At 36.9% G+C, this 11,563-nt stretch overlaps 1 pseudogene across 1 annotated transcript; it reads left to right on the forward strand.

The window, feature by feature from the left end:
• The first annotated feature begins 4,537 nt into the window (after nt 1-4,537).
• Nucleotides 4,538-11,014, forward strand: LOC147280108 (serine/threonine-protein kinase rio2-like; annotated as a pseudogene). Its single transcript, XR_015123413.1, has 14 exons — nt 4,538-4,692; nt 4,876-5,027; nt 5,144-5,190; nt 5,292-5,362; nt 5,445-5,558; nt 5,672-5,847; nt 5,939-6,027; nt 6,222-6,339; nt 6,567-6,640; nt 6,779-6,879; nt 9,129-9,256; nt 9,786-9,912; nt 10,292-10,390; nt 10,537-11,014. The product of XR_015123413.1 is annotated as a serine/threonine-protein kinase rio2-like (transcript).
• The last annotated feature ends 549 nt before the right edge of the window (nt 11,015-11,563 follow it).

Here is an 11,563-nt window from a genome sequence, read left to right on the forward strand (position 1 = left end):
TACGGCCGAAGACTCCCCTTCAGACTTAGAGTATACTACACTAATGGGTTGTCCATGCTCATTGCATCCCTCAAGTCTTAGACATCTAATATTGCCATCGTATGTTAATGACAAAGCAAAGCTCGTCTTGGCATGGAAGGGTCTTGGGTCCGCATCTACAACCTCTATTTTGTTTCCCTTCTACATAATTAGCTTTTGAATTAGGGTTGATGGAAAACAAAGATTGGAATGTATCCAATCCCAACTGATCAGAGCATTCTATGGAGATTGGGAATCTGCAACGTAGAATGCAGGTTTCTGAACCCTACTGCCTACTTGGAGATCCACGAGTAAACATCTGATGGACTTATGAGGCAATCCCATGTAATCGGAGATATACAGGTTTGTCCTAATCAAATCTTTATTTGTTTTGCCCAGCTTTTCCATCATTTTTCTCAGGAGAATGTTCACAGTCCCCCTCAAATCCACAAAAACTATAATTACTGGGATGCCGTTAAAGTGAGCCGTGATGTACAACGGCCGCAAATGGCCAGTAGAGTGCGGTGCAGATTTTTCGATAAACACTCTTCCTTGTTTTGTGATTGAAACCACCCCAGATTGCAGGACCACCTCATCATTGTCTTCATCTTCCCCGGTAATTTCAATCGTGGAGGATGACTCAGCCCTCACATCTCCCTCTAAGAAATTTTGTTGATCGGGTTTCGCTGCAAATTCGGCTGGAAGAGCAAAAACCATGTTGCATTCTGCCTCAATGAGAGACCCAAACTAGATGTAGGGTGCTGATTTTTTTTTTGTCGAGATTTGCTTCCCCTTCTCGGCCTACTCCCAAAACATAGCCAGTGCAATTCAGATTCTTCTCTCTCAATAGGCCTGGGACCGGCTCTTGTCAACATCCCTTGGTACCGCCATCTTTTCATCAAGTTGCCCCATTGCCTTAGGACCTCTCGTTCCTTCTCATCTTGCCTAGCAGCCTTTATTTCCCACTGCTGGCATCTTTCCTGCATTTTGGTCATAAGTATGATCCCCTCAAATGCTGGTTAGTGTTGATACCAACTACCATCTGCTGGGACTTTTGGTTTATACGTCTTTTTTTCTCTCTCTCTTCTCTCTCCAGGCAGGCATCCTCTGCTATTCTTGGCTGGAAAGCAATCTTCTTTTCTTGTTCTCTCCGGTGACCCTCATCATCATGCACATTTTTAAGTTCCATTCTTCTCCTAATAAGTGCACTTTGGGGAGACCTCCCCATCCTCTCAAAGACCTTAGTCATTACCGGCTCATTAGGTTATTTTCTAATAATGGATATCTTTGGTTGGGGTTTGGTTTCCACAACAACTTTTGGTACCCATTGCACCATTCTCCTTGGTTCCTCTTTTTTTTTTTTTTTTTTTTTTTTTTTTTTTTTTTTTTTTCAATCCCACTTGGGTTTGGAAACACCACAGCAGCACCCGTCTTAAAGATCCCGAGACTATATTACCCCTTACCCCGAGTATTATATTCCTAAGCTCTCTAAAACGAGTTAAGCCTTTTTTATTGAAGAACCCGGGTTGGATTAGAATAGTAAAAATACAACGGAAGAAATTATTAAATATACCTCATATTATAAATATAGTAAAGAGTACCAACCCGTGAGGGTTATATGTTTCAAATACACTAACCCTAGTGCTACATAATAAAACAGTAGATAAAAAGATATGTCAGGATAGTCCAACTCACGCCAGAGTGATTAAGTCTTCAACAAAGTAGTGCAACAAATTGGACTCATGAGTAGTCAATGGGAGATGCCACCTATGAGGATGAAAGAGAAACACCACCACGGATCCAAAGAAATGATCTAAACAAGATAGCAAGGCTGAAACTGACAAGCTGCAAGTGCTACACCCACGACGTCATTCCTGGTTGCCAACAACTGGATTATCTGCACTCACAAGAGTACAGTATGAGGTAAGCGTCACATACGTTCATCGCTTCCCCTCAGGGAAAATCCTGGTTAGGTTTGAAATAATATTCAAAAATATAGGATTTCAAGGGAAACAGTTAAAAGCAATGTACACCCAAAAACAGGGTATCAAATACCAATAGTATTGTAACCAATGCCAGTAATGATAAGATAATTATGCCAATAATCAGTAAGTAAAGCCTTTGCATGCTCATACAGCTTTTTTAGTGAAAATCATTCATGTCACGTGACATATTTCAGAAACATACTTGCGACCGATCACATACAGTCCAACCGCCAGTATCGGAAATTCAACCACCACCTCGATACTGTGGTGAAAGTATCCATTTACCTGGTAATACCACATTGGTTAGCCTCCCCAAAAGGACATTCGACTAACCAGTCCGTACTTACCCCTCCAGAGGTTTAGGGGATCGAAACCCAAGATCACAACACGTGCCCCTTACTCTCAGGTCGTCCAAGGTATCACACAGAGAAAATCACACAAATATGTCATACAAAAACCATGCACATTCTCTGTGAAAGACATTTCCATATACATATATTACGAAAATTGGCAGGAAATCCAATAACCGAGATATGGTACTTTCCCCCTACCTATTTTACCAAAGTGTGTCCCTTGCCTGATCCATTTCCTGTGTCTGGGTCCCACTTGTACATGTTGGGAAACTGGAGATCCGAATCCGACAATAGCTATTAGGAACGTACTAAACGTACTCTCGACCTTGTCTGTTAAGACCAGGTAAAATTTAGAGGTTTGGCACTAGCGTAACTATTAGGTTTCTCTAACTTCTTGATCCGGCATGACCCTGCTTCCCGAGGTAGACAGTCATGTCAGACTGTGTGGTTTCCAAGTTTATTTTAATTTATTGTCGAGGAGGTTGATCAGATATGAACCTTACAACATGACCAAGTCAGTGCATGGGGAAACTGAGGGAGCTCTGGCTTAGTACCCAACGCCTGTATGCTCATGGACTGACCTTAGTCATCACATTATTTGGTTACCACTGATATGGCCTTAATATTTATTAAGTTTATTTGATAACAACAGTTAAACGTCGTTTCGTCTATAACCACAACTTAAATAACATCAGATTAAATAAGCTGGTTTAAGAGTATACCTGTTGAAGACTTCCCACGGGCAGAGTCTCGGTACTACTAGATTTGCTAAGTAACAAGATTAAAAGAGTCTAATTAACAAGAGATTAATTTAACAAAATTTCAGCAGAACTTCGACAGGGATCAAAAAATTACCTATGGAGCTTAGAAATGACTTTCTTAAAACTTCACCAAAACCTAGCCTTAACACTATTAGAATCGAAGAGCTCGTAGCCGCGATCGTGTAGGCAAAATCGGATCATCGATCGGAGCTCTAGAACTCAAGATATTTTAAAAACAAAATTTGAAGAAGAGAGAGAAAGGAGGAGAGAGGAGAGAGGAGAGAAAAGCTTTCTCGATTTGCGTACAGCTAAATTATGAAGGATCAACTGAGGGGTGCGGCACTATTTATAGGGGAGAGAGAGTGAGTCAACTCAGTTGACTCAGCCAAGTTGACCAGGTTAACTCAAGTCAACCGTCATAACTTGGACCAATGAGGAAGTGACACGTGGCACGGGCCCTAACACTTGGCTGCACATGCAGCCATCAGATCTAGCTGCCATGCAGCGATGGACGCTCCAGATCGTGCCACGTGGCGCGATCTGGTTCCTATTTTATTTTATTTTTCCTATTTTTCTCAACTTAAAAAATTAATTAAAAATAGCTCAGGACTCAGAAAAATATCCCGAAAAATACTACTGACTCGTATCAACTAGTACTAATTAACTATGAGGTCAAATTACCAATTTTTCCTTAGGAAAATTTCAGAAAATTCAAGCTCCCCAAACTAAGATAAAAATGCTTTAAAGAAAAAGAAAATTTAGGAAATTCATAAAATAATCTCTCGGACTCGGAATAATACGAGACTTGTACCGTTGGGTTTGTGGGTAAAAGTACTACATTTTCAAGGTCTAACTTGGGTCAAAACCCTAGTCAAAGTTGGTCAAACAATTAAAGCTTCAAGGTGAAAAATACGATTTTCCGCCAAACAATTTCTAGAAAAATTCTAGAAATTAAGGAAAAATTCCAAAATAAATTTGGAAAATTTTGGGTCTCACAGCACCGGACTCTTCATCAAAGTACTCAGCTTCTACAGAGCTTTGTTTCACCACTTGTTATTTCTTTGTTATCTACTTAGAATGACATGCACGTAGATGAATGTGTTTTGATGGGTGCCAATTTTGTATGGTTGAGTTTACTACTATGAATGTTCACTGCATCAGTAGTTACCTAGTCAGTAATTAAACTTCACTAGCAGCTGGGAGTCATAATTGTATTCCTCTCAAAGAAACCTAGTTAGTAGTGTGGCATCTTGCAGTAATCTAAATTTATTTGATGGTATGGAACAGAGAAATGTTATTCTATGGACATCCATGATTGATTCCTATGTTGAAAATGGGTGCCTATATGAGGCACTTGGTGTGATAAGGTTAATGCTTTCAATGCACAAAATATTTTAGATTGCATGTGGTTACATAGATATGTATAACCTCTTGTGAAAAGAAAAAAATAAATGTATGATAGTTGTTGCATATATCACTGACTTGATAATAGTATACTTCCAGGTTGTCGAATATTGGGTATTGGGTTCGGGTCTCAGGTATCGAGTATCAAGTCCCGAGACTCGGGACCCAAGTGTGAGTCTAGATCTTGGTATAAACAAGTAATTGAAAAAAAAAATGTTTTCAAGTATATCAACCAAACAAATTTTCAAAATTTAAAAACATTTTTCAAATTTTATACCAAACAAGTTTTCAAATTTTAAAAACTTTTATGTTAAAATTCAAATTCTAAAAAAGAATCCAAATTTTTTTAAATAGTTTTTGAATAGGATACCAAACAAGGCCTCAGCTTCCCAAGTCTAAAATAAGCAGAAAGAGCAAGGAAGATGAAGCTGAACGTGGACGTGTTGAGATACCTCACTAAAGATGATTTTAGGGTTCTAACTGCTGTGGAAATGGGAATGAGAAATGTAAATGTCTCTACTATTCTTTTATTGAAATCTTTTAAATTTCTCACCATAGCTTACCTTAATTATCATTATATATGTATATGTATGTATATTAACTCTTCATATCCTTTTTTCAGCATGAACTCGTACCCTCTGAACTGGTGGAGCGCATAGCTTCGCTCAAGTATGCATTTAGTTTTTTGTTTTCCCCTTCATGTTGAATTTGAAATTGTCCATCTTTATTTTTTATTTTTTTTAACTCTTGTCTAATCCTTAAATTTATAGGCATGGGGGCACTTATAAAGTTCTCAAGAATCTACTCAAGCATAAGCTCTTGCACCATGACTCTTCTAAATGTACTATAAATAATGTTATTATAACAATCAAGAATAATTGTTTTGAATTCCTCTCACTTTCTTTGTTATTATGTGCATCCAGATGATGGGTTTCGGCTCACCTATCTTGGTTATGATTTTCTTGCAATTAAGACTATGGTCAACCGCGGAGTCTTTGTGTCTGTTGGTCGTCAAATTGGAGTAGGAAAAGAGTCTGGTACCATTTTTTTTTTCCTTTCTAATTCATAGAACACATGCTGGTGCCTGGTTGTGGTACTATATTCCAATATTACTTTGTCACTATTCTCCATAAAATTTGTTTTTTTCCAGATATCTTTGAGGTGGCCACGGAAGATGGTACAGTGCTGGCAATGAAGTTGCACAGGCTTGGTAGGGTTTCTTTTAGAGCTGTCAAATCTAAGCGTGATTACTTAAAACATCGTAGCAGTTATAATTGGCTTTACTTGTCCCGCCTTGCTGCACTCAAAGAGTTTGCTTTTATGAAGGTTCTTTTTCTCTATATTTGGCATTTTTATTTCTGTGTATTGTCCCTGTTGTGTGTTTATCATGTTGATTTTTTCTTTACACTGTTGCTCTGCTTTAGAAGAGCATGGTTTTCCTGTTCCAAATGCTGTGGATTGTAACAGGCATTGTGTGATTATGTCACTTGTACAAGGCTACCCACTGTAAGTTTCTTCTTTTTAAAATTCCATTTTTTTAATAATTGAATGAGAAAGGAATAGCATTCTACACAATGGAGTTACCAGATACAGTGTTTTCCTTGTGTGTTTCCTTTGGAACTAGCTTGCTTAAGAAAAAAAAAATTAATCTATGATCACGCTGTTTCATGGACCTATGAAATTTACTCTGTCCAATGCAGTGTGCAGGTGAAGCAATTGCAAAATCCAGAGATGGTTTTTGAAATAATCATTGGACTCGTTGTTCGTCTGGCAGAACATGGTTTAATTCACTGCGACTTCAATGAATTTAACATTATGGTATGCATTTGAGGCTGTCTCTGGAATAGCATCTTTGGAACTTCTAGGTTGCATTATGTTTCATACTCATGTCATTGTGTTTCCTTCTTCTGCTCTCACTCAAAAAAGTTTTTTCTATATGGTTGTATTGGTAATACAGTTAATATATACAGTCCAAATGCCTCATTGGCTTCCTATTTCCATTCATTGTTAAACTTGTAATTATTTTCCAATTTCTCTTCTTTTAGATTGATGATGACGAGAAGGTCACCATGATTGATTTTCCACAAATGGTTTCTGTATCACATCATAATGCACAGATGTAAGAAGCTCTGTTACTTACAAATACCAGTCATCTTTTCATACTGTTTATTGTCAGAAATCAAATGTCATAGTGATATACACCTTTCCAAGTTTATCAGATATCATATTTTCATTCTATGAAGTTTCCATGTTTCAGGTACTTTGACCGTGATGTTGAATGCATTTTTAAGTTTTTCAGAAAGAGGTCTGTTTTTTAATTTTGTTAAAACTATTGTGAAATTTTTAAGCCAAATGCAAGTGATTTTAGTTTTCTGGATGTTTATAACATTCATGGTTGCAAAACCCCTGAAAAGCATTTCAAGTTGGCTTGAAGAAATGCATACAGATGATATTTGTCGCTATTTTAATAGTATACAGCGCACTTAAAAACAATACTGAATATGTGAAATATTTACTTGGTTGCATGAATTTATGGCTGAAAAACTAATATCAGGATATCTATATATCTATATAATGTGCATTGAAGAACTAACTAGGTTGGTCGGTACACTGATTACCTGGATTGTGGGTTGAGTTGGTACGTGGAATGGGCACATATACGGGATATGAAGTTTTTTCCGTACAGGGTGGGGTGCGTAAGGTGTAGGTTCATCTTGTAACTTTATTCTGTATCCATTTCATAATCATATACATAATTACGCATAATTTTTCATTTACAGACAATCAACTAGTATTTATATTTTAATAAAAACCATATAATACATTATTTATAAGAGGAAATTACCAATTTAGTCCATTTATTTGTTCTAAAGTCTCATCTTGGTCCACAAATTTTTTTTTTGGCCAACTTAATCCACTAACTGTTTGACGTTTGCCAACATAGTCCATTCCGTCAAAATTTCAATAACAGCCGTCAAATTTAGGGGCAAAATGGTGAATTTATATCCTTAAATGTACCATTGGTCCACTTACTTTCACGTTTTTCCCAAGTTGGTCCACTTTTTTTTCGACATTTACCTACTTGGTCCATTCTATCAATTTTGTTATAAATTCTGTTAAAATGAAGGACAAAATTGTCTTTTCATATTCAATAAATTTTTAATTCTATTTCTAATTTTAAAAATATTAGAACTAAAAAAAAAACCCAATAATTAGATTTAAAAAACAAAAAACAAAGAAAAAACATTCATACCCTTAGATCGATCAACAAAGAAAAATAACAGCCCCCACAAATTTTTTTTCTTTTTTCTTGTTCTTTTTCTTTCTTCTTCTTGTTCTTCTTTTTCTTCTTCAATTCACACACAAAATCCAAAATTATGCAGTAAACCCAAAGTCCATTTAATTGCAGTAAACAAAAGTTGCATAAACCCAAAGTCCATTTGCAATAAACCCAAATTCTTCTTGTTGTTTGATCACACCCATAGCCATTTCTTTTCCCTAATTCTTCTTCTTCTTCTTCCTTGATCACACCCATAGCCATTACTTTTTTTTTTCACCTTCTTTCTTATTCTGCAACTTCCCATGATCTTCACTCATGCCCAACTATAAAAATAATTTAAAAAATAAAAATAAAAATAAAAGAAGAACAAGAAGCCTAGGTTCCACCCACAACCCGTAGCCCTTCCTCCCTCCCCACCATCTCCACCCTCACCTGCAGAAAACAAAAAAAAAAAAGGAAAAAAAGAATATATAGAAAAAAAACAACAGAAAAAATCAAACCCACCATCACCTCCCCTCTCCAACCCATGCCCAGCCCATACCCACCACCCACAACCCTCTATCCACCATCGGCAACTCACCCACCCACCACCCTCCACCCTTTTCTCCCTCTCACTGACCTTTTGCCCGGCCCTACCACCACACCTAGCCAGTGACCCCCTCTTCCCCCTCTCCTATTTTTTTTTTCTCTCTCTCTCTCTCTCTCTCTCTATTTTCCCCTCTCTCTGAATGTGCAAATCCAACTTCGTCTTCTTCATTTGCAGCCAAATCCATTTTCGATATGCCCTTTTTGCCAATCGTCGACTTCACCCCATCTCGATCTGCCTCTGCTTCTGCCATTGGAGCCTCGGGCGACGACACTAGGAGCTTCTACTTCCGCCATTGGAGATGAGAAAATGAGGTTTAGGGAAGGAAGATGGGTGGCTGGGGTTTGTGGGTTTGGCCGGGGATTTACGATGGTTTTTTTTCTTTGTTTTTTGTTTTTTAAATTTAATTATTGGGTTTTTTTTTTTAGTTCTAATATTTTTAAAATTAGAAATAGAATTACAAATTTATTAAATATGAAAAGACAATTTTGTCCTTCATTTTAATAGAATTTATAACAAAATTGATAGAATGGACCAAGTAGGTAAATGTCGAAAAAAAAGTGGACCAACTTGGGAAAAACGTGAAAGTAAGTGGACCAATAGTACATTTAAGGATATGAATTCACCATTTTGCCCCTAAATTTGACGGCCGTTATTGAAATTTTGACGGAATGGACTATGTTGGCAAACGTCAAACAGTTAGTGGATTAAGTTGGCCAAAAAAAAAAATCGTGGACCAAGATGAGACTTTAGACACAGATGTGAGTGGCAGGCCTTGTTTTTCTTCAATAGCCAAGGATTCTGGTTTTCTGGACAAGGAACTTGCTGCCAGTGGGTTTACTAGGAAGGACCAGGAAGACATTGAGAAGGTATCATGCTGTGAATCATGGTAGATTTAATTGCCACATTCTCGATCTATGTGTATTCGTGGAGCCATATATATACTATACCCGCATTAAATTCCATAGCCTATTGGATATTCTGATAGTCTCTTGCTACTTAAAAATATTTTTAGAACTCTTTTATTTTTTACATGGAATATCCCCCATCCTTTAGGCAAAACATTTCATGGGACATTGACTGCAGTATAGTCAAGGCTGTGGGTCACAATCTTAATTGTACTTCAGAAGCACTCATGTTTTTTCACCTGCTTTGGGTTCTTTGAGTGACAATTGGTTGATTTTGTGCCTTTTGGATAATTTAACCATTATATCAAAAGTGGTCACTTTGTGTTATCACGTGTATGGTATTCAAAGTCTCAGACTCATGTCATAACATTTGTACTTTCCTTGCTAAATCTGTTTGTGGGTTATGCCTTTTACTTTAACGCTTCTGCTGTCAAATACTAAACATATATGAATGTAATAATGTTCTTCAATACCACATTGTTGCATGCAGTTCATTGAAGGAGGGATTGAAAAGGATTCTAGTTCTGGTGATGAAGATACTGGATATGGCACACACGTCTCTGTGTTACATGAAGCAAATATGAAGGGTGTTGGATTCGCTGCATTTGCTAGATCAGGTACATTTTTTTCACTTGATGTTGATATCACAAATTGAGGTCTTAAGTAATTACTTTATATCAGAAGGAAGATTGGTGAAATCATAAATGATATTGTATTTGCAGAGTAAATGGAGATTTCTTGTGTTTGTTTGTATAATAATAAGAAATTGGGTAGTGGAAAAAGTATCTTTTGATTGTAAAATTTCTCTTATTTGGATAGGCATTCTAGTAAGTTATTCAGAAAAAGAAAAAAAAAGGGTTCTTATTTGGGCAGTGCTTCTTATTGTGTGCTTGGTTAATCCAGCTTAGTTATATTGTATCTGTTAATAGTATTTGCATTCTTGAATCATACATTGTGAGTTTGTACTTATGCTTTGTTGTAATTCATCGGGATCAGACTTTAGAGCATGATGAGGAAGGTGAAGTAGAGGGCAATATAAGAAACTGTGAAGCAGGTCCAAGTAGTGAACCTGAATATCAAGATGTGAACGACAAGGTAGGTCTTGAATTATTCTGTCTTTATACTGTGCTTTCTACAGAGAGTAAAAGTTCTCATTTGGCTAGGCTTTGGAGTGTGCTGTCAGTTGTGGCCTGGCAGATATTATTGTTTAGAAAGCCCTTACAGTAGTCTTGTTTTCACAGGAGGGAGATGAAGAGGCCGTGAATGACAATGATGCTGAGCTGATAAAGCGCTTGAACAAGGTTAGACGATGTGCCATAACAGCTGCCCGTGGAGGACGAAAAACTCTTGCCTCCACCTCCAGAAATACCTACAAAGACAAGGGTGGTAGATCCTCTCACAATTCCAAAGTCCAGAAACAATTAAGCAGCTGGTAGAATTTGTGAAGTCCCACCACAAAATCCAAGATGTCCACTTAATTTGGGTCAAAAATGTCCTGATGGAGGCTAGAGTTGCATACAAAATGGAGGCTGCGGGCATCGCATGAAATTCAGATTTTCAACTATTAGACTTGTACTACAGGAGAGTAAGTAGCTTGGCCTACTGTTTGCAGCATATGTATGGCAGTCAATTTTATTCAAAATGAAAGAAATGTTTGATAATTGTTATACTGCTAATTTTCTCATAGTGATTATATTATACCTTGATGGCAATCATTAATTCATTATTATACTGCCAAGTTCCAACCACTGCCCTTATATCTCGGCGGAATTGCATGCCTTTCCTACTCATGATATATGTAAGGTATACTGAATAAGTAAAAATGCTCCTTGGCAGACATGGGAACATAGATGTCAAAAAAGAATATAAGCTTATTTTCTTCTATGAAGCTTAGAAAGAGACTTGAAATGTGAATTGGGGTTGGCTTAGTTGGCCGAGGACAAAAGCTCTCCCGGTTAGTCAGTTACACATCCGGATTTGAACCCTCTTCCCTCCCCATTGTAATAAATAAAAAAATTTAAAAAAGAGACTTGAATTTCTGAAATTTTATTGTTTTGATGTGTCTAGCAATGATGGATGTGTGAACATTGGGTCAACATATGATCTAATCATCTACTAAACTTGATTTTAAGTTTTTTCTTTTTGTGAAAAGAATTAAGTTGAATGTATAAACTTTGGGATGTCGATGAAATTAATTTACAATAAAAAGTAAATAAAATGTCAAAACTACATAGAACAAATGAGCTTTTGTCTGTCTAGATAAAGTTT

Source organism: Dryas octopetala, chromosome 7 (genome assembly GCF_963921425.1).
Source record: "Dryas octopetala chromosome 7, drDryOcto1.1, whole genome shotgun sequence".
Classification (NCBI taxonomy): domain Eukaryota; kingdom Viridiplantae; phylum Streptophyta; class Magnoliopsida; order Rosales; family Rosaceae; genus Dryas; species Dryas octopetala.